At 40.0% G+C, this 22,844-nt stretch overlaps 1 long non-coding RNA gene across 1 annotated transcript; it reads left to right on the plus strand.

The window, feature by feature from the left end:
* The first annotated feature begins 710 nt into the window (after positions 1–710).
* Positions 711–22,080, plus strand: LOC122422322. The gene is made up of 3 exons (XR_006263777.1): positions 711–793; positions 15,403–15,407; positions 22,002–22,080. It is a non-coding gene; the product is annotated as an uncharacterized LOC122422322 (long non-coding RNA).
* The last annotated feature ends 764 nt before the right edge of the window (positions 22,081–22,844 follow it).

Genomic DNA, 22,844 nt, shown 5'->3' on the forward strand with positions numbered 1-22,844 from the left:
CATCATGTAGTGCCAGGCAGGGAGCAGTAACTTTTCCCTTTGGCCCCGTTTCTTACGTTTTACACAGAAGATAAGGCTTAGTTTAAGCTGATGCCTCTCAAGAGAGTCCTGGGCTGCAACTAAAGCTCAGTTGCTATTTGCAGGGTGACCTAGGATGGTCCTTGGTCTGTGTGGATTTTAAGAGCCTGGGAGGTCTAGATCTGCTTTCAAATAAAAGAGAAGCAGGGGGTGCCTGATGAGGTTCACTGTAAATATGCTTTCCCATTCGCCTTTTCTCATTGTATTCCTTCAGTGCCCAAGCTCTAAAGGTAGGACACTTGGTTTATATTTGGAGGTTTTGCATATGATTTTAAAAAGATCAGGTACCGAATGTGCTGAAAACATCTTACCTATGACATAGATTTAGACAAGCTCATACAAGTAAACTTTGGTAGCAGTTGTTTCAGATGATGATAATGGGGATGATACTAAAAAAATAATACCAGTAGCTGCTATTTATTGGCTAGACAATGTACTAGATGTAAGGCATTATCTCAATTTTATTATTGTTGTTATTATTTTATTATTACAACAATAATAATTGTTCGCAAATAATTGGTTGCTAAGTCATGTCCAACTCTTTATGAGCCCATGGATTGCAGCAAGCCAGGCCCCCCTGTCCCCTACTGTCTCCCAGAGTTTACTCAAATTCACGTCCATTGAGTCGGTGATGCTATCTTAACCATCTCATCCTCTGCCACCCCCTTCTCCTTTTGTCTTCAGTCTTTCCCAGCATCAGGGTCTTTTCCAGTGAGTCAGCTCTTCAGGTGGCCTAAGCATTGGAGCTTCATAAAGGAAAGTAAAATCAAAGAGACTAGTAGTTTTCAAAAGGTGACACAGCCAGTGGATGTTTACCAGTCTCTAAAGCCCAGCCTCCTCCACCTGTAGTAGCATCATTTTATTTCCCATCAACCATCCACTTACAAATTTCTGCTGGGAAATGCCTTCACCCCTCTCAAAATTTAGATACCTTGTCATCTCCTTTATGTGCCTTTCTCTACTGCTCACTAGTCAATTCCTGTTTATATAAATTGCCTTTGTTGACTTCTGGGTATTAGGTTACTTGCTGTTGTTATTCTAATTTATGCCCTTTCAAGATGCAGCCACAGAATAGAAAAGACCTTGCAAAGCTCATGCATTTCCAGATGAGTTTATAAATAGAAGCAACATAATCCAGTTTCTTGAAATAGACACCAAGAGAGAGGCCATTTTCAGGCCTCTTTCGCCTTGACCGGTCACTTCTTATTGTGTCCTCATTGATGAGCTGAAAGTAATTGATCCCCACTGTCTTTTGATAGTTTACTGAGTGCTGTTTGCTATAAAGAGAATCCTGTTAGCTTCTGCCCATTCATCTCTTTTTAGTTGCAGGATAAAGTCACACTAACAGTTTGCAAAAAGACTGTGGAATGGATTTCAGTTCAGTCGCTCAGTCGTGTCTGACTCTTTGCGACCCCATGAATCGCAGCATGCCAGGCCTTCTGGTTTTATTTAATTCAACAAACATAAGCAAATGATTAGTTAGTTTTTAAGTGTAAAATACCATAGAGCACATTTATAGCTTGAGGTCATATTTAACTCAACAGTAGTGATAATAGTAATTCAGTGCAGTTTTAGACTGAGTCATTCAATAACAGATAAAATGTGCACTTAAAAACTAGCAATCATTAAGTCCCAACTACTTTTTTAAAAAGTCAAAACAAGACCTTTTCTAGCATTTCCTGGCTTATTCTCCATCTGCAATTTGTGCAGTGTATATTCTTTTACCCCCTTCCACTCAAAAGTTATTGGTTGGGAATTCATGTGAGGAAGATAAAGGAATTTTCAGTCTTCTGATTGGCTTCCTTATTGATCTTGATGCATTATATTAAGGGGACCATGGCAGCAGAAAAAGTAAGGGCTTTGGTGGTAAATAGACTTGGGTTGGATTCCTAGTCCATATCTTACTGTTCCTTCATCTCTAAAAAATAGACATAAGAATGCCAACCTTTTGTGGTTATTGTAAGGGTTAAGTGGGATGAGATATGTAAACAGCTAGACCAGCGTGTGTGTGTATGGCACTCTATGTATATATATGTTGCTTGTTATAGATGTCATCTTTCATTTCCCAATATGAAAGATGACATCTATGTCACTGCTCACCTTTCCTGGTTCTAAAGAAGCTTGAGTCTCATAGTCATATGAGAAAAGAGGTTCCATAGTCAGAATTCAGACTTCCAGTTCTATGTCTACTGCTTACTTGCTTTTTCAGCCTAGAGCAAGTATTTTGAGTCTCCAATTTTTTGTATCTGTAAACTACTGATAATAGTAGTGCCTGTTCTCTAGGGTTGGTTTTACATGAGATAGTATATATAAAAGGTCTAACACATAAGAAACACTTAATGCAAGTTTAATATTAACATTACTAATAGGAAAGATGATATTCAAAATGACCCATCCTTACAATAAGAAATAATGACCTCTCATGTGACAAGTACAATTCCAAACTTGTTGGCATATTGAGTGTAGGACTTTAACAATGTCATCTTTTAGGATTTGAAATAGCTCAGCTGGAATTCCATCATCTCCACTAGCTTTGTTCATAATAATGTTTCCTAAGGTCCACTTGACTTCACAGTCCAGGATGTTGGGCTCTAGGTGAATTATCACACCATCGTGGTTATCCAGGACATTGAGACCTTTTCTATATAGTTCATCTGTGTATTCTTCCCACCTCTTCCTCATCTATTCTGCTTTTGCTTTGCCCATACCATTTCTGTCCTTTATTGTGCCCATTTTTGCATGAAATATTACCTTGATATCTCTAATTTTCTTGAGGAGATCTCTAGATTTTATTGTTTATTTCTTTGCATTGTTCTTGCATTAAATCGTACAGCTCCCTCAATAACCTGATGAGGTAGGTGATGTTATTTATAAACATGCCCATTTTCAAGATGGAAAAATTGAGGCCAACAGAGAGTAACTTTCCCAAAGGCTCACAGCTAGGAAGTGATAGAACTGGCATTTGAATTCTGGCTGCTGAGTTTCAGGGTCCATATTCCTAATCATTTGCTGTATTGTATCTACCTCACATGTTATTTTGTAACAGCTCAGTGTGATAGGTAGGTAGGGAATATATGTGTCACCATTTCTTATTTTATAATGAAGAAACCAAGTATCTAATGGATCAAGCTTGGTGAAACTGCTCCTCTCAATCCATGAAACAAAAAAAGCCAAACCTTCCTTTGAGGTCCCCAAAGACCACTAAGAATTCCTGACCCCCTATTTTCTGAGCATATGGGGAAGAATGGGAAAAAATGCCTTAATTGAATGTCTTATTTTAAAAATTAACCCAGATGAGCATTTTATTCTATAATGTAATGTTTGTTTGAATATAAAAATTATACTTAAAATTTCTTTGTGCTTGAGTATAATGGAAACTCCAGGAAGATGTGTCATGTTTTTCCGAGGAATTTTGTGTCTCCTGGTTTGAGAAGTTAGCCCTAAATATAATGATAGTGATGCCAAATCATAAAAACTCTTGGGCATTAGTAAGACTCTATATAACTTAACATCAGCATTTGGGGACCTCTTTTTTATGCTATAAAGATGTCACCTAATGGTGTGTATAGCATGGTGTGTAAGAGCCAAGATAAGCAAATTATCCTGGCAGCTATCCTGGTGAAGAAAGACTTCTTTCACTGAACTCTTGAATCCATACATTGATTGCTGAGAAAAACAACTACCAGCTCAAGTGGAGTCATTGCTCAAGGCATCACTCATGGTGAGTGAAAGAGCTCAGGAATCGGTGAGCACACTCTGCCGTCACATCTGCTCCTGCCCTCATCCTGGCTGTTTCAGTTGTGCCAGATAATTGGGTTCCTTTGAGTGCTGTTCGCTTCCTCATACTTGCCACCTTTGCACCTATTAGCCCCTTGCCTTGCAGCATCTTTGCCAACTTCAGAATCCAGCGTATATTAATACAGACTTTTTAACCCCAAAACACTGAGTAAATTCAAATGATTCCTAGTGGAGAAGAGCATGATGGTGGTGATTTAATAAGTCAGTGTAACCAGTGTTTATTGACTATTTGTTGTGTCAAACATTATAGACATTATAGATCTGGAGCCTATAAGCTTTAAATTCAGTTTAATAAATAACTATGAAGTATATGTTCAATCAGTGAGTTCATTAGGTTTTGGGAAAACAAGCATGAGCAAGATGTTTTCCTTTATTTGGAAAACCTTATAGATTGTCAAGGGAACCCAACATACCAACAGAACCCACATTAAAGTGATAAATGTTAATACCAGATAAGGGCGTGATAAGCTCTGTTTGGTTGGATAGCATCACCGACTCGATGGACATGAATTTGAGCAGACTCCAGAAGATAGTGAAGAACAGGAAAGCCTGGCATGCTGTAGTTCATGGGGTCACAAAGAATCAGACACAATTTAACAACTGAAAAACCACCACCACAACAAAAGCTCTGTGTGGGGCCGAGTGGATGAAAGACCTAAGAAAACTCTATCATAGGCAGATACAAGGACTGGACCACCAAAGAGAAAATACAAGCTTGCCGTGCAGAAGTGATGAAGAGGACATCCCAGAGAGAGAAAAGAGCATGAGCATCCTGCAGTTCGGTGCAGGACTCAGGAAACGGTTTTGTCAGGAATTATACAAAACGGTTGGAAAGGAGGTGGAAGAGTGCAGGTCATGACTTGATGTTGTGATTATACTTCCACGTCTGTGGTCCACAGGTGGTTGCTGCTGCATCTTCAAGGTTAGACACTGGACCACAGTGGATGGAGTACAACTGATAAATAGTCATATCTATAGAGCTTACTTGTCCACTGTGCCTCTGTTCTTCATTTACTTTTGAGTCTTGCATTTCTAACTCTTACTGTCCGAACCTCCACTGTCTGTACAACCATAGCCACAGATGATGTAACTGGTGTGCAGAGGACGTGATATATTGTTTTTAGCTTTCTGTCTTCCAACACAGGGTGAGAAGAACATAAAAAGAGGTGGAAATGGATGCTAAGACTCAATACATAATATCCCATTCACAGAATTTACAAAATCTCTTTATACAAAGGAAGTGCCTTTTATGCATCAGTCACAAAGGACTGAGAATATTAAGATGAATAACTTGTGGACCCTGGGTTCAGGCTGTTCCCTTTGTCAGCATAGGAAAAGATGGTTTGAAAGACCATGGTGCTAAATGAGGACAGAAATTGAAAAGCTTTATTTACAGGAAATGATTCAAACAAAGGAGCTGGTTTGGAGGTCACTAGTAGAATTTACTCTTCCATCACCAGTGCACCAACAAAACCCCTCCTCTGTCTTCAAGAATCAGAGATCTAAACACATCCGTGGTCAGAGAAGCTCTAGGTCATAAAAAGCAAAAGTATTAGAAAGTGTAATCAGGGAGTACTTAATCTAATTTAAACGGAACTCTCCAGCTACTTGCAGAGAAATGTTCTGTTTAATGCCAGGAAGCCTGTTTGGCAGATTGTAATGTCGCAAGTAGTGAGAAAACATAAGTCACCTTGAGAAACAATTGAATATAATCAATGATTAATGGCAAATTTGTGGTCCCTTTAATGACCAGAGCTAAATCAAATCAGATTGAACCATAAATTTGGATGCTCTCTGAAATTGGGTCATGTAAAAGTAAGCTTTATGAAGAAGAAAAATCAATTTTGTAATACTACTACAAGCAGAGTCATAACTCACAGCCTGGAGTTTTTTATTTGAGGAGTTTTGACTATCCATTTTACATATTAGCATATATTTAATTGGAATGGCAAAGCTGTTTAGATGTAATCTCAAAGGGTTTAGTCAACAGCCATACATTTTCTTTTGGTTGATTTTATTTCAGCCACATGCACTAAAATCAGCATGGATTCAATACTTAAGAGTAGAGATGCTTTAATTATCATTTTAATGAAAGAGATAAGGAAGTAGACTAGCTTAGTTTGCAGTACTCAGGCCTGCTTGAAATTAGTTGAATGGTTTCAGGTCCTCCAGAAGTCTGATGACATCTCTCATCAGGATGAACTGAGAAAAATTGTAATCATGTTTTGAAAAGTATGTGATCGATCTCAGGATTTATTACCTGTATTGGTAGTATCTTTGAGGCTGTGGTGTCTATTTGTAGCTGAAATTTAGGAGTAAACAAAAATGGCCCTTTATTGTATCATCAGCCAGTTCAGAAGAGAGTGGGGATGCTGGATTTGGGGAAATAGGAATTTGCAGCAAATGCACCCCTCTGCTGCATGGTTTGATTTCACCCAGAACAGTTGCAGTACTCCTGGTCTCACTAATGCCCATGTGCACCCTAAAATGCTTTTCTGGAGACTGCTGTAGGCACAGACAGCAGAGAAAAAGGACAGATTACCTGTCTGTCCTCTTCTTGGTTCAGCACCAAGAGTCAGAGGCTAAGAGAAGAGTCAGCACAAGGATTAGGCCATCAAGAGCAAACTGGAGACGAAGAAGGGGGACCTTGGGTGGCTGAGGGCAGACATACCCAAGCTGCAGTCATTCTTCATCTGTCATTGTAGCAAATGATGTAGTGAAAAACTTACCCCCTTTCAGTCAATCAAAGGTGATAACCAGTGACTGACATTTGATTGAAATCTTAAGGTTGTGGTCTTAGGACCACTATAATTAAAGCTCATTCAGTAGAGGGAGAATGGGGTTGTAAGGCATCTTTGTTAACAGCAAAGATAGTTATGTTATAGAGAAAACATCCTTCAGCTTTCTGAGCTAAATAATGGCACCCCTGCAGATGGGTTGCCATAGCATGAGATACCGGCATTCACCAAATTGCTCTCACCCCCAAAACTAGAGTAATTCTTGGCACTTTTCTCCTTCCCACACTCGTCATCTGTCATTACCATCCTGTGGAGGCGCCCTTCAACCTGTTTCAGCGTGCTGTCCTTCTGTTGGGTTGCTATCACCCTCATCCTAGACAGTGGACTACTGTCACCATCCGTGGGACACTTCAGGGACTCTTTCCTTGTCTCTCTTCTTGTACCAAAACCAAAACTTAAAGTAAAAATCTGATAATGTTCCTTCTAAAACCCCTCCAAAGATTTCCAGTCTCCAGTAAAACAAAATCAAAGACTTCAGCGTGCCTGTATGCTTCCCATGACTTGTCCCGCTTACCTCTTCCAATGCCAATTCCTATTTCTCTCCACCTCATATGGACTCCCTCACATTCATTCATTGAGCATGACCAGTATGTTCCCCACTCAGAGCCCTTGCACTTGTTTGTCCCTCTTCTTGAAATATTGTCACCCCAATAATGTTCTATTATTCATGTCTCTGCTCAGAAGAGATCTCCCCAGAAAAGCCTTCCCCAATCTCCTATTCAGTCCCCTACCCCACTACACTCAGAATTATTTCCTTACTCTGCTTTTATTAAACATTATGACATGTAAATAACTGATTTGACACTGTATCTTTTTTATTTAGCACTTTTCCTTATCACTCATAATCTCCTTGGGAATAATGACTTCATCTTCCTCATCTAGAATAGTACATGTCACACAGTAAAAAAATAAATGTTTATGGAGTAATTTTGAATAAAGAAATGTATGAATTTTCACTTAAAATGAAGCCTGTTTCATGTTGTATGTTAACTGCCAGGATTCTCATAGGCAATCAAGTTTCAGAACCATGACTTAGATAATATAGCAAGAAGGGCAATGTATTACATAATCTACCAACATAATTTAATCATTCTGGTTGTTCCAGTTGTACTGAAGAGGCTCCTCTGTGTTTTAACTTCACCATGGAGATTTACAATAGCTAGTTTATGTTCATGAAGACACAGGACATTATCCACACATAGATATGCTTTGATCCACTTTAGTCTATTTTAAAAAATTAAATATTTTCCAGATTTGTCTTTTATTTTTTTCCAACTCCAAATATGAGAGATTCTTTAATTCCAGGTCCAATATTGACTACAGTATTAAATCTTTCCTTCCTTTCTTCTTGGAGTAGTACCTTAAGTGTTCTTTCTGTTGTAGACAGCTTAAAATAGAGTTACACAGAAGATCACAGCAGCAATAAACTTGAAAAGGATTCTAACCATGGCATAAAAGGAAAAGCACAGTTCAGAGGAAAACTGCCAGAACATGGAAGAGAATTTACTTTCTACAGAGAGATATTTTTGGAACTTTCTATGGCACTGTTTGGGGGATTTGACTGCCTGGCAAAATCCATCATGCCACAGAAAATTTATCATTCTCAGAGATAGAAGACAAAGATACTTGCATGAGGTGATTTTAAGATTCTAAACATCCTTTGTTAGTTATTATTTTTTCTTAAAAATTATTTTCACTTTGTATTTAGGCAGTAAATACAAGAACCAGCATTTCAATACTATGTTGGTGGGAGGAAAGGAAAGCTGGAAATTAAACTAGGAGCCTTAGATTTAAATGATTTGCTCCTCTACTTAAAGCTACGTGAACTAGACTGTTCAATATGGTGAACAGAGATGCTTGTTTGTCACCATACTGCTTGCCCCTTCTTCCTGGGAACACAGCCCTTAGTAGCTTGTTCTGAATGGCCATGTGACCACAGTTTTTGCTGTATTAATTTTCTAGTGTGGGTGTAACACAGTACCACAGACTGGGTGGCTTAAGCAACAGAAATGTATTTTCCTACAATTCTGAAGTCTAGAAGTTCAAGATCAACGTGTTGTCAAGTTTGGTTTTTATAAAACCCCTCTCCTTGGCTTACAGAGAGTCATCTTTCCCCTTCCTGTGTCTTCATGCCATCTTTCCTAAATGTGTCTCTTTGTCCAGATTTCCTCTTCCTGTAAGTTTGTTAGTCATATCGGGTTAGGGTGCATCCTAATGACCTTGTTATAATTTAAAGTCACATTTTGGCTGCTATCAAAAAGTCTATAAACAATAAATGCTGAAGAGGGTTCAGAGAAAAAGGAACCCTCTTACACTGTTGGTGGGAATGCAAACTAGTACAGCCGCTATGGAGAACAGTGTGAAGATTCTTTAAAAAACTGGAGATAGAACTGCCATATGACCCAGCAATCCCACTGCTGGGCATACACACCGAGGAAACCAGATCTGAAAGAGACACGTGCACCCCAATGTTCATCTCAGCACTGTTTATAATAGCCAGGACATGGAAGCAACCTAGATGTCCATTGGCAGATGAATGGATAAGAAAGCTGTGGTACGTATACACAATGTAATATTACTCAGCTATTAAAAAGAATGCATTTGAATCAGTTCTAATGAGGTGGATGAAACCAGAGCCTATTATACAGAGCAAAGTAACTCAGAAAGAAAAACACCAATATAGTATATTAACGCATATATATGGAATTTAGAAAGATGGTAATGATGACCCTATATGCGAAACAGCAAAAGAGACACAGATGTAGAGAACAAACTTTTGGACTCTGTGGGAGAAGGTGAGGGTAGGATGATTTGAGAGAATAGCATTGAAACGTGTATTATCATATGTGAAATAGGTCGCCAGTCCAGGTTTGATGCATGAAGCAGGGTGCTCAGGGCTGGTGAACTGGGATGACCCTGAGGGATGGGATGGGGAGGGAGGTGAGAGGGAGGGTCGGGATGGGGAACACATGTACACCCATGGCTGATTCATGTCAATGTATGGCAAAAACCACCACAATTTTGTAAAGCAATTAGCCTCCAATTAAAATAAATTTTTAAAAAGTCACATTCTGAGATACTGAGGTTAGGACTTCAGCATATGAATTTTGGGAGGGATGCAGTTCAGCCCATAATATTCGCCAATGACAAGCAGAAGGAATTGTGTGAAACTTTCATCTCACCCAAATCAAAAAGATGCTTACCCTAGACTTGCTTCCTCTTTTCCCTTCACTGCCTAGAAACAGCCGTGTATAAGATCACATTAAAGGCCCACTTGGGTTGGGGACTTGGTTACAGGAATTGCCGAGATGTCTCCATTCTCACTTTGTAATATGCTGGAAAGAGAAATAGTCTTGAATTATTTGACATCATCCCCCCGATGTCTGTTGTTATAGTAACTCATTGTTGACCCTAACGTATTTAACTGTTTTGTCTAAGCCCAGCTTTTCTCATCTCAAAAGATGGAAATAAGGAACTTGCTCAGACTATTGTGATGAGAGGTTAAGTTTATGTATGAAAGTGCCCAACATTGCAATGAAGCTAATATTATAGTGGGAATGATTTTCTGCATTCTACTTGGAGAAGATCCCCATTGTGTTTAATGGTTGTAAAATTGCTTTTTAAGTTAAAAACTATCTTTCAGATTTAAGGATTTAATTTTATTAACCCATTCACCTCTAAACTCTGATTATTGAATTTAGTGACAGGCTTCAAGAGGTCTTTGAAAGCTGAATTTTTAGCATGTGTGGTTATTTTTCTTCTTCAGAGGGTTCATTGGCTTCATAAGATTCTCCAGTGCATTTCTGATTAACAGTCCCTGAATGGTGTATCTTATCAGGGTGGATAAAATCCAGGGTCTCTGAGGGACTGGCCCAAAGGTGGTGCTAGCGGATAACACTATAACCCTAGAGAACAAGAATGGAAGGACCGGTACTGGAAGGGGATGATAGGAGTTGAGGGAAAGTCTCACAAAATCATTAGGATCCTAAAAACAGAGGTTAGAAAAGGAGGAAGGTAGAGACAGAGGGATGGATAGATTCTCGGGAAACTTCTGTGACTTCCCATCTTTGCCTCAGGGTTTACCTGTCCCAGTGATCCTCAGTCTGGCCTCCCCTCATTTATGTGCTAGGTATCATTAAAAAGATGCTATGAAAGGAATCTAGAGATTTTCTAGTTCAACATCCCCTTGTGTAGACTGAGACCTATAGAACTGAGACCCTGGGAAAACATGGAAAAGTTGTAGCTAAGATCACACAGTTAGTCAACATAATCAGGCTAGAATCTGGCTCAGCTATGCTTGGTCCACCATGCTACATCCATTTCAATGTCATTCCCAAAGGAATGAACAATCCCCTGGGTCCCTCCAGTAGGAGAACAGCAGGACTCTGCCTCTCACTTTCTCCTCTTTTACATCCTCCAATATTTCCTCCATCTTTATTTTCTGTTTTTACCAAAGTTAAACATGTCTAGAATTTGAAGAGTCAACCAGTGCTACGCAAGGTTGGTTATAAACCACAGCAGCTCCTACCTTCCTTTCCTCCATTCCTTTTTCTTCCTCTTTTAGCTGATTATTTTGGTATTATTATTCAGTTCTCTCAGAACCAAATTACTTCTTTTCCCCCCAATTTTGGGCATTGTCTGTTGACTTCCCTTTTGAAAGATGAGGTTTCAGCACTCTTTTTCTCCTCACTGCTTTTCACCATACATTCACACTCTTCTTCTTCCCTATCTTCCCAATACACTGGAATTTTTGTTATATCAATATACCATCATTGCCCTATCATAACTCGAGCTATAAAATGTGGCAATCAAGAGCATGGAATCTGGAGCCAAATGCCTGTGTTCAAAATCCACCTTATATCCTTTACTAGCTGTGTGACCTTGGACAAGTGACCGAATTCTGTGTGCTGGAGTTGTCTTTGCTGTACAATGGGGAAATATCAATGCTGGTACTCAGTTCACAAGTTTGATATGAGAATTAAGTGAATTAACCTAGACAGTTTTTAAAATCATGATTGCACTTGAAAGTAATATGTAAATATTTGCTTCAGAACTGAGCCTTGTAACATATGATTACTTTTTTTCCCTACAGATTGTTTCCCCTGGAGTTAATATTTGTCTTTTTTCATATGAGTAATTTAGCCCCAGATCTTCAAAGTTGTCTACATCTTCCCTTAAAGTGTTCAGATGCATCTCATTGGCTGTTGATTGCATCATCCTTAGAAGTCTCTCTGGGAATTCTGGTACTACTCCAGTGTGGGCTGGTCACTTTCCACGCCTGTATCACAGCTGTCATATTGGGATCCCATTTCACTTTTGTCCTGGGGATTCTTTTAGCTGCTGTCAGTTTGGACTGCTTGTTTCCTATATGCCATGTCTTTTAACTTTCTCTTTAGGAAGAGTACATACGAGAGAAACTTAGGAGTTCCTATTTATGTCATGTATGCCAAGCTGCTTCAGTCATGTCCAACTCTGTATGATGCTATGGATTGCAGCCTACCAGACTCCTCTGTCCATGAGATTCTCCAGGCAAGAATATTGGGGTGGGTTGCCATTTCCTACTCCAGGGGATCTTCCTGACCCAGGAATCGAACCTGTGTCTCTTGTGTCTCCTGCACTGGCAGGCAGGTTCTTTACCACTGGCACCACCTGGGAAGTCATTCATGTCATAAAATGTTTTCATTCTAATCTCATTCTTGATAGATAGTTTCGTACACTTAGATTCTGTCTTGAAAATAATTTCCATCCAGAATTTTGAAGACATTCCTTAATTGCTTTTTAAGTGCTACTTTTGAGAAATCAAAGTCTTCTGATTCTCATAGTTTTGTGTGTGAGAGAGATCTACTTATTTTGTCCAGAATCTCACAGGATTTTTCCCCCCAGGTATTTTAAAATATGATAATGTGCTCGTGCTTTGGTGTAAGTTTCTTTTTTTAATCCATTGTTCTGGGAACTGATAGATGCTTTCAGTATATAAACCCAAATATTTCCTTGAGTTCTAAGATATAATCTTGATGTATGTATATGCATATGTATGAATGTGCTTGTTTTGATGATTTTATTTCCTCTGTTTTCTCTGTTCTCTCTTCCTGAAAATCCAGTTATTCAGACATGGGAGCACTTAGCTTGCCCTCTAATTTTCTAAGTTTTTTGGCTTGTTTTTTGGGAGTCTTTTGACTTTATAAATATTATTTATTCAAGCCATCATATTTTAAATTTCCAAGTACTCTTTTGGTCCCTGTTGCTCTGTTTCATTAAATTCTGTTCTTGGTTCCTGGTTACAGTATTATTTGTTCCTCATGGACAGACTGGTTTCCACAAAGCCATGTCTATCAAAGCCAAATTCATCACATTTCACTTGAAGGATGAAAGGCTGACTGCAAGCATTCCGATAGCTGAGAGGAAGGAATAGAAAAGGGACCCATCATCCACTGTGCACAACAAATCCATGTGGTCCTCCTGTTTTCATGGTGGTACCGTGAACTTCATTTTTACCTGGTATCTTCCACTCTAGGGATTTTTTTTTTTGTCATCTCCAAAAAATAAAACTCCAGACTTTGCTGAGGTAGGGGAGGGTAGATACCTAGCAGCCCAGATTGGGGAAAGAGATCCAATAGCTTCATAAATGTATTTTACATCAGCTTTCATTTTTATCCCATGGTTCATCTCCACACTTGGAGATAATTGATAGTGCCAGTTCCTGGCCCTTTGGGAGTTGTTTTGTGATTATTGTCTTGTTTCCCACCTGTTTTTCTCTTCTGTAGATGAGAAACACTTAGGTGTTAGTTTTTTCTTTCCTGTTGTTAGAGTGGAGCTTTAGGAGAAAGCAAAAGTGAGTATGAAACTACTTCCTTGGAATAGAAAACTGTGATCATCCTTTGTGAGTAAATTTACCTCTATAGAGGGATCAGAATCATTTCTACCTAGATTTACCCAGAGGTCAGGCATTCACTCTTTATGTGACTTAGTGAATGTTTTTTTCATCTTTTCTTTCCTAATATATAGTAGGGGATAATATCCATATATCAGGATATCTGAGACGATCAAAGGAGGTACGGTATGCAAAGTTCTTAGCAGTGTCTGGTCCATATTAGTCACTCAGCAAACATTAACCTCTTCAAATCCTTTAGAATGAGACCACAAAACAATTTTTAAAAGACAGATGTCCTTTAAAGGACCTATAAACTCTTCCTTTAAGGGAAGCATTCCTCTTCCCCTTTTCTAATGATAACCTTAAGGACTTATTTCCTGTAGGGTGCGTTTGTAATTTCCTTGGTTTTGTCTCATCACAACAAAAATTTGAAGTGATAGACCAATGTTACAGCTCAGTTTTATTTAGAAAGTAAAGGAAAATAAATCCTCGAGGCGTGAAGGCATGCCAACCCAGACCCTAAAGATGTGAAGAGAAGAGAGGCCCACAGACCAATTTTGACTCCTCTTTTTATATGTTTTTTCTCCTCCCCCTGGGTCTGCCCAGAAGCACAAGCTGGAATCAAGATTGCCAGGAGAAATATCAATAACCTCAAATATGCAGATGACAGCATCCTTATGGCAGAAAGTGAAGAGGAACTAAAAAGCCTCTTGATGAAAGTGAAAGAAGAGAGTGAAAAAGTTGGCTTAAAGCTCAACATTCAGAAAACTAAGATCATGGCATCTGGTCCCATCACTTCATGGGAAATAGATGGGGAGACAGTGGAAACAGTGTCAGACTTTATTTTTGGGGGCTCCAAAATCACTGCAGATGGTGACTGCAGTCATGAAATTAAAAGACGCTTACTCCTTGGAAGGAAAGTTATGACCAACCTAGGCAGCATATTAAAAAGCAGAGACATTACTTTGCCAACAAAGGTCCATCTGGTCAAGGCTATGGTTTTTCCAGTGGTCATGTATGGATGTGAGAGTTGGACTGTGAAGAAAGCTGAGCACCGAAAAATTGATGCTTTTGAACTGTGGTGTTGGAGAGGACTCTTGAGAGTCCCTTGGACTGCAAGGAGATCCACCCAGTCCATCCTGAAGGAGATCAGTCCTGGGTGTTCATTGGAAGGACTGATGCTGAAGCTGAAACTCCAGTACTTTGGCCACCTCATGTGAAGAGTTGACTCATTAGAAAAGACCCTGATGCTGGGAGGGATTGGGGGCAGGAGGAGAAGGGGACGACAGAGGATGAGATGGCTGGATGGCATCACCGACTCGATGGGCATGAGTTTGAGTAAACTCCGGGAGTTGGTGATGGACAGGGAGGCCTGGTGTGCTGCGATTCATGGGGTCGCAAAGAGTCGGACACGACTGAGCGACTGAACTGAACTGAACTGAACTGAACTGAAGTGACCTGGGTCTGCCCTGTGTAAACTGGGCTAATCAAGAGTGCTGTCTGTTTTGCTTGAGGTCCTCACTCCGGTCCTCAGACCTTCCTTTGTTCTATTTTCATGGGCTTTTCTCTCCTTTGGTTTTTAGCCACCGCCATTTTGAACTCCTTTTTCCTCTTCTAACTACCTAACATTTCCCAAAGCTGCCAGAATTACTAAGTTTATAGTGTGCTTCCATATTCAATTCAGTGTCGGGACAACTTTTTTATTTATACCTGCTTTGTACGTATTAGGATCCTCACTATTTGTCGTGCAGCAAGGCTAAGTAAGGGCTCCCCAGGTGGTACTAGTGGTAGAGAACCTGCCTGCCAGTGCAGGAGATGAGGGTTCGATCCCTGGGTCGGGACGATCCCCCAGAGAAGGGAATGTCTACCCACTCTGGTATTCTGGAAAATCCCATGGACAGGGGAGCCTGGCAGGCTACAGTCCATAGGGTCACACAGAGCCAGACTCGACTGAAACGACTTAGCATGCACGCACGCATGCATGCAAGGCTAAGTAAAATGCGGGCCCAACCTCAGAGACCTCATAACAGAAAGCTTGAAATGGAGAGTTTATTGTTTGGAACAGGCTTTTTCAAATTCCAAATGGGCTAATAAAGACTCTATTAGGAAAACATAGACTCCCTCCTGGGAAACAAGAGGCTGTGAAGCAGCCTGTATTTACATGCTGTTGGAGAGTTGGTACATTTGTTTTGACTTTCTCTAATTAAATTGTAAAGATTTTTTTCTTCAGGTGAAGGATTCTATTTCCTTTCCTCTATTTTACACATTCTGGCTGGTGTAGGGATTTTGAATATCCTTGTTTCCCATCATCATCTTAGTCGCTCAGTCATGTCTGACTCTTTGTGACCCCATGGACTTTGGCCCGCCCAGCTCCTCTCTCCATGGGATGCTCCCGGCAGGAATACTGGAGTGGGTTGCCGTATTTCCTCCAGGGGATCTTCCCAAACCAGGGATTGACCTGGGTCAAGCACACTGCAGGTAGATTCTTTACCATCTGAGCCTCCAGGGAAGCACGTCATAGGTCCAACAAGATGCCAAGAGCCAACGTTCAGATCTGTTCTCTGAAATTCCCACTTGCCATCATCCTGTCTGAAGCATTGTCTCTGCATAGCTCTTCCTTTGTGTTCTTTTAGGGCCCCTCACCTCTTTTGACCTTGATAAAAATGATGCTTTTTTATTTTTCCCGCAGCTGGATGCCTCGGAGTTCCTCCAGTGAATACATTCATGTGACCATGACAGCAGAGAATATCTTTGTGAATCCAGAGGACCGACTGACCAGGTAAGAATCAGGTCCTCCCCACTAGGCCCTGAATACATTTTATTGACGAACTTGAATTTTTGACACCAGAAATCATGTTCACACATGTTTATACTTAAGAGTGTTAACTCCTGTTTAATTGCAACAGTATAATAGGTAAGTGGCATACTCAGGATTTTCCAAGCTGAATCTGGTAGATTGGATTATTGGGCTTGACTTCCCTTCTCCTCTTTGTGTAATAGCTGTATTCTACATCCATGTGCCTTCCTAGGCATGGTGGGTGGCATGTATGTTCCTAAACTTTGTTTGGGCTTGGCCACAGGAACATTAGTGGATATATAAAATTACATGGATGGAGGAGCCTCTTAGGCTACAGTCCATGGGGTCTCTGAGAGTCGGACACGACTGAGTGATTACACTTTCACTTCATATGATATAGTCAGGATCTGGAAATCTGCTACACAGTTGGCTTAGTCTCCTGGGTTTCTGCTCTTCCCATGAGGAGGAGGTATTGCAGGAAGCTCTCCTTTTATCCTGGGCTTAGTCACTCTGGTTGACATGCAGACTCCCAGACTGACATGAAAGCAGCTCAGCTGACTTGCGGATGCATAAGTGAGAAATTGATGTTTGTTATAAATTTTTGAGTTTCGTGTTATTGTAAGTTCTGTGATGCACCGTTATTGAAAACATTGCAGGCTAAAGCTAATAAACCTTTCTGATAATATGTATTTTCAGTTGCTAACATGGCTGATAATGTGGATTTACCCCTCAGAAGGTCTCTGTGTTACATACGATCAAAGTACTATGGCTTTCCCTGACATTGTTTTTGAATGATGACCATATTGAATGCCTTTCTTATTAATGTCTTCTTTCTCTACTGATCTCTAAGTTCTATGAAGTCAACAATTATATCTGATTTATTTCTTATTATATCCCAGTGACTGTCATGATTCCTAACACACAGAAAGTACTCAGTTAATATTAATTAAATGAATGAGTAAATAAAAATGTAGGAAAGCTATGTATTCCCCCATAAGGAAAATGAACATAAAAATGTACATGAAAACTGGCCTGGAATATGTAGGGGCACATAAGATTTTATGAGCGATTCCTAGGCTGAAACGTCAGAACTCATGATCAAGATAATGTAGAAGCATTTCAGACAGCAGAGGCTGAAAGGCCCCTACATTTTGCTCTGGTATTTTAGGAATGGATGTCTATACACATTGGCAAGACTCAGGAATTTTCCAGGGGACAGGCGATTTGGCCAGATGAGTCACTTTTCTGGTCATGCTGGGTATCCTTCTGTGTGTTATTTCATCTTTAAGTCATCAAGTCAGCTAAGGGATAGAACAGGAATAAAAGGCAAAGGACGCAAAGGTCACTTTTCTAGGACCTAGAAGAAGGGATAAAATATGACTGGAAAAAGTTAACAGTATCTACCCGCAGTCAGCCATGTAGATGATGTAATGCATTATATATGGTGAGTGTGAAGCTGAGGGCCAGGAACAGAAGGGAGAAGAGTAACAGGCAGGTCTTTCTTTGAGAGTATTTGTGTCTATACAGAAAATGGCAGAATGTCCTCATTCTTACTTTTCAGGGTGTGCCTCTTCGAAGCAGGCTCTTCCCAGTCACATTGGGAATACAGAGGCAGCTCAGCAGATTGACTGGGATTTATGCTAGGACCATTTGTGAGAATTAAATCCATTTAAACTTGGATGGAGGCGATTTCATGTGTGGCTGGCCCTGTGGAAATGGAGAGATAATTTTAAGTGTGGGTGGGATGGGGTTGGGGGTGGGAATTCACAGGGAAGATGAGTGAGCTACAGGCCAATGAGTGCTTTCTTTCTGAAGTCATTTTTTAACTATGCAATTTGTGGTGAGTCATTTGCTTTTTTGTTTTATGAGTCTCAGAATGAGCTGGCTGGTGGTTTGATTTTGACTTCCATGGTTGGGAGTCTTATGATTTCTCTACTTTTAGGTCCTTCATTGTTGCTCTCTGGGTGACTTGTGTGAAGCCAACAAAAGCACTAGGGCAGAGGTAAAATAGATGCACACACTGAAACAGGAAGATACGGTCTGTTCCTCCTGGTGTGATTTTAGACAAGATACTTGTTTTCTCCAGGCAATGCCTTTCCCGGCCCTTGAGATTATAGCCCTCATTACTTATATACCTTGTTCCGGTTGAGATGATTCTTGACACCATAGGTCCATGGGAACCCAGCCATTTGTTGAATGGAGGTGACTGAGACATTCAAGCTCATTTATAATTTTAAACTCTTAGCAAGCAAAAAAAAAAAAAAAACAAAACCCACACCTTTTCCTTTTATCTCAAACAAAGAGTGAGAAAATTTATGGAATTGGCTGATATTCCAGCAGTCTGTAGGCGTCAGTGTTGTATTTCATTATGAACAATGGATTAAAAGTGATATTAAGAACAGTCTTTAATACTGGACCCAAGCTCCCAACTCCACAAGCTTACCCACATTTTGTTAAGTTTATAAGATATTTGTATTTATCACTGGAAAAATTCCCCAAATGTTTTACATAATAACATCTCATTTAAATTCAGTGCTTGACCTTAGGAGGAGGAAAAATTATAAATTTTCCATCAGTCAGTTTTCCAGATACTAAGGAATATATTGTAGTACTAACTAAAAAAAAAAAAATCATGGAAATCTTTTAAAACTGCTTCAAGTGCATTTTTGCCTTATTGGACAGACTGTTGAATACAAGTTATTCTTTCCTTCACAACCCATCATTATTCTTATGTTCATAATTATCATAATGGACCATAAAAGAGCGTGGGTTTCTTCTGCCTGTATTACTGATTATCAGCTCTGTTTTCCTTCCTATGTATACTTTTGCAGCTAGTTTCATATATTTAGGAAAGGTCAGATGAGCAAGTTTAGAATGGTATATAAATTAAGAGTTAATAGGGTATGAATTGATTTATAATAGGAACTTTAGAATGCTTCTCATTATCTGTTAGAACTTTGCTATTTACTTTTTGATTTTCCAAAGTCATGTTCTTGGTATGTGAAGTTTGCATATGTATATATTCCAATGTATATATGTACATACAAGTGCATGTGTGCTCATGTGTGTGCCTGTGTATTGGAATCCAACATGGCATATGGTCATTTTATTAACAAACAGACCTTGACCAAACCCTGATAGTACTCCATTATAACTGTGTGACCTTGGGCAAGTTTCTTGTTCTCAACCTCACTTTCCTCAATGTTTAAATGGGAATAGGGATATTTATAGCACCTAGGACAGTATTGGAGACATGGCATTGTAAAAATATTAATTCCTTTTCTGCTCTTCTTTATAAGAATAGATGGTCTAGTCTTTTCATCGTGTATCTATTGTCAAAGTCAGTGTTACTAAAAATATTGAACTTGTTTCCAAGTATAATTAAAAGTGGCACAGTGATTTCTTTAATTCAGTAATTTTCTGCCAGTTCGTTTGGAAAGCTTTGTCCAAGAATTGCAAATACATGGTGTATATGCCACCTTTTTTCTCCCATAACTGATAATGATTCTCTTTTCCACTGAACCTCAAAGTCTTTCTCAACACAGCGCCAGCTTATCCAACCAGTCCACCAGAACTGGCACATAGGATGAAACCTAAATCCTTGATTTAGTCACTAGATTGATGATTTCCAAAATCATAATAATTTTCACTGGTTAAAAAAAAAAAAGCAGGCGAATTGAAAAGTAGACAGAACTTCCCCTAATGTGTTAGTGGGTAGTGACTAGAGAAAACTCAGGACCTGTTTTGGAAAGAAATTCTTCACAGCAGACAGAGGACGTGAAGGTCTGAACATTTCTCATTACTCCAGTCAGCATCCTCAGTCACAAGGCCAAGAAAATAAGCTTGCTCAGCCCTGGCGCTGGTAGCAAGTCCCTCAGCTATTCTTATCAGCCCTTCATCTGAAAGGTAGTCCTGTTTTCACATTCATCTCACAACTTAAATGTCTTTTGTTTTTGGGGGGGTTCTGTTATTTCAGAGATAATATTTTTTATCTTTCAGTCCAATCTAGTGACCATGTATTAAACACCTGCTTCTGCTAAGTCGCTTCAGTCGTGTCCGACTCTGTGCGACCCCATAGACGGCAGCCCACCAGGCTCCCCGGTCCCTGGGATTCTCCAGGCAAGAACACTGGAGTGGGTTGCCATTTCCTTCTCCAATGCATGGAAGTGAAAGTGAAGTCGCTCAGTCGTGTCTGACTCTTCGCGACCCCATGGACTGCAGCTCCCAAGCTCCTCCGTCCATGGGATTTTCCAGGCAAGAGTACTGGACTGGGGTGCCATTGCCTTCTCCAATTAAACACCTACTATGTGTCAATTCATTCTGTATCCTTGAGGCTATCTCAGCACTGGAGGTGCTAAAATGTAGGTGGAGATGTGTACCTGCTGACACATTGACCCTGTCCACTTTGATATTTCCATGAGAGAGGAAGAGCAGTCATCCTTCCCAGAATTTATTATCTTGTCTTTTTACCCTGTTCCTACTGTCAAACTAATTACTGCTAGAAATATTGAACTTATTTGCTATTATAATTAAAAATGGTGACGTGATTTATTTAATTATTTTCTGCCAGTTTGTTTGCACTGCTTAGTCCAAGAATTGTAAATACAAGGTATATTTGCCACCTTTTTTTTTTTCTCTTTTTTGAGTTAATAGCCATCTAGATGGTTGACTTCCTAATGAGAGTGAATGGAAAAGGCTAACTCTTAGCTGTTACAAAATGTTTGCTGACTTACACCATCTTCATGAGCACTGTTCCCTTTAAAGCGTCAGTCAGCTCCAGAACCTAAGCAGACTCTCTTGGATCTGCAGTGTGCCCTTGCAGAAATGAGTTCTGTAGCTCTTCCTTTTGGACTGATCTTCGAATTTATTTGGAAAGCCTGTTATTTCCAGGGAGTGAGCTAAGCACTGTGATACAGAGGAAAATGAGATCTCTGACTGCCTGAGCAGCTCACAGACCAGGGAGGGCCCTGACATGTAAATGAGTAATTAGCATAAAATGGAGCATAAATGAAGCATAAATTGACACTGGATGGATGATCTGACACTCATCAGGTAAAGATAGAAACGGGATAAGGGCATTTCAGGGGAAGGGATTTCAGAAGGAGACAGCAAGTCAGTAAGCATCAAGAGCAATTTATAAAGTAACAGGGTCGTGAATTATCTGCTGTGCCAGTACTTGTGGAGTCAGAGGAGGGAAGATAGAGGAATGAGTCAAAATGGAATTGGAACAGAGGTTCAAGTCATGAGACATATTGAAGTTCATGTCAGAGCATTTTCATTTTAACCGTAGGTAAGGAAGCCGCTCCAAAAATCAGTCTGGGGATTACTTGATGTTAATGGTCAGCATTTGAGCATATCTGTATCACTTCAGCTAAATGATGTTAAGCTGGTTCTTCTACCATCCCCATTTTACAGGTTATAAAACTAAACCTTAATTTAGAAAGATTCAGTTCAGTTCAGTCACTCAGTTGTGTCTGACTCTTTGTGACTCCGTGGACTGCAGCATTCCAGGCTTCCCTGTCCATCACCAACTCCTGGAACTTACTCAAACTCATGTCCATAGAGTCAGTGATGCCATCCAACCATCTCATCCTCTGTTATCCCCTTCTCCACCTGCCTTCAATCTTTCCCAGCATCAGCGTCTTTTCCAATGAGTCAGTTCTTTGCATCAGTTGGCCAAAGTATTGGAGCTTCAGCATCAGTCCTTCAAATTAATATTCAGGGTTGATTTCCTTTAGGATTGACTCGTTGGATCGCCTTGCTAGTCCAAGAAACTCTCAAGAGTCTTCTCCAACACCACAGTTCAAAAGCATCAATTCTTTGGTGTTCAGCTTTCTTTATGGTCCAACTCTTACATCCATACATGACTAATGGAAAAACCATAGCTTTGACTATACTGACCTTCGTTGGCAAAGTAATGTTTCTGCTTTTTAATATGCAGTCTAGGTTTGCCATAGTTTTCTTCCAAGGAGCAAGCATCTTAGAAAGTGAAAGTGAAAGTTGCTCAGTCATGTCCAACTCTTTGCAACCCCATGGACTATATAGTCTGTGGAATTCTCTAGGCCAGAATACTGGAGTGGGTAGCCTATCCCTTTTCCAGGGGATCTTTCCAATCCAGGGATCAAACCCAGGTCTCCCGCACTGCAGGTGGATTCTTTACCAGCTGAGTCACAAGGGAAGCCCAAGAATACTTGAGTGGGTAGCCTATCCCTTCTCCAGGGGATCTTCCCCAGCCAGGAATCAAACCGGGGTCTCCTGCATTGCAGGTGGCTTCTTTACCAACTGAGCTATCGATTAGGTAATTGTTTTAGGTTATAAAACTAATGAATGTCATATCCAGGATATGAAAAATTTTGTTTGTGGGCTCTGAACCTATGAAATGGAAGAAGACTGGAAACAAGATGTTTTAAATGGAAATTTTGTTCAGTCGCTAAGTCATGTTTGACTTTTTGCAACCCTATGGGTTGCAGCACACCAAGCTCCTCTGTCCTGGACTATCTCC

The sequence above is a fragment of the Cervus canadensis genome, chromosome 19 (genome assembly GCF_019320065.1).
Source record: "Cervus canadensis isolate Bull #8, Minnesota chromosome 19, ASM1932006v1, whole genome shotgun sequence".
NCBI lineage: Eukaryota > Metazoa > Chordata > Mammalia > Artiodactyla > Cervidae > Cervus > Cervus canadensis.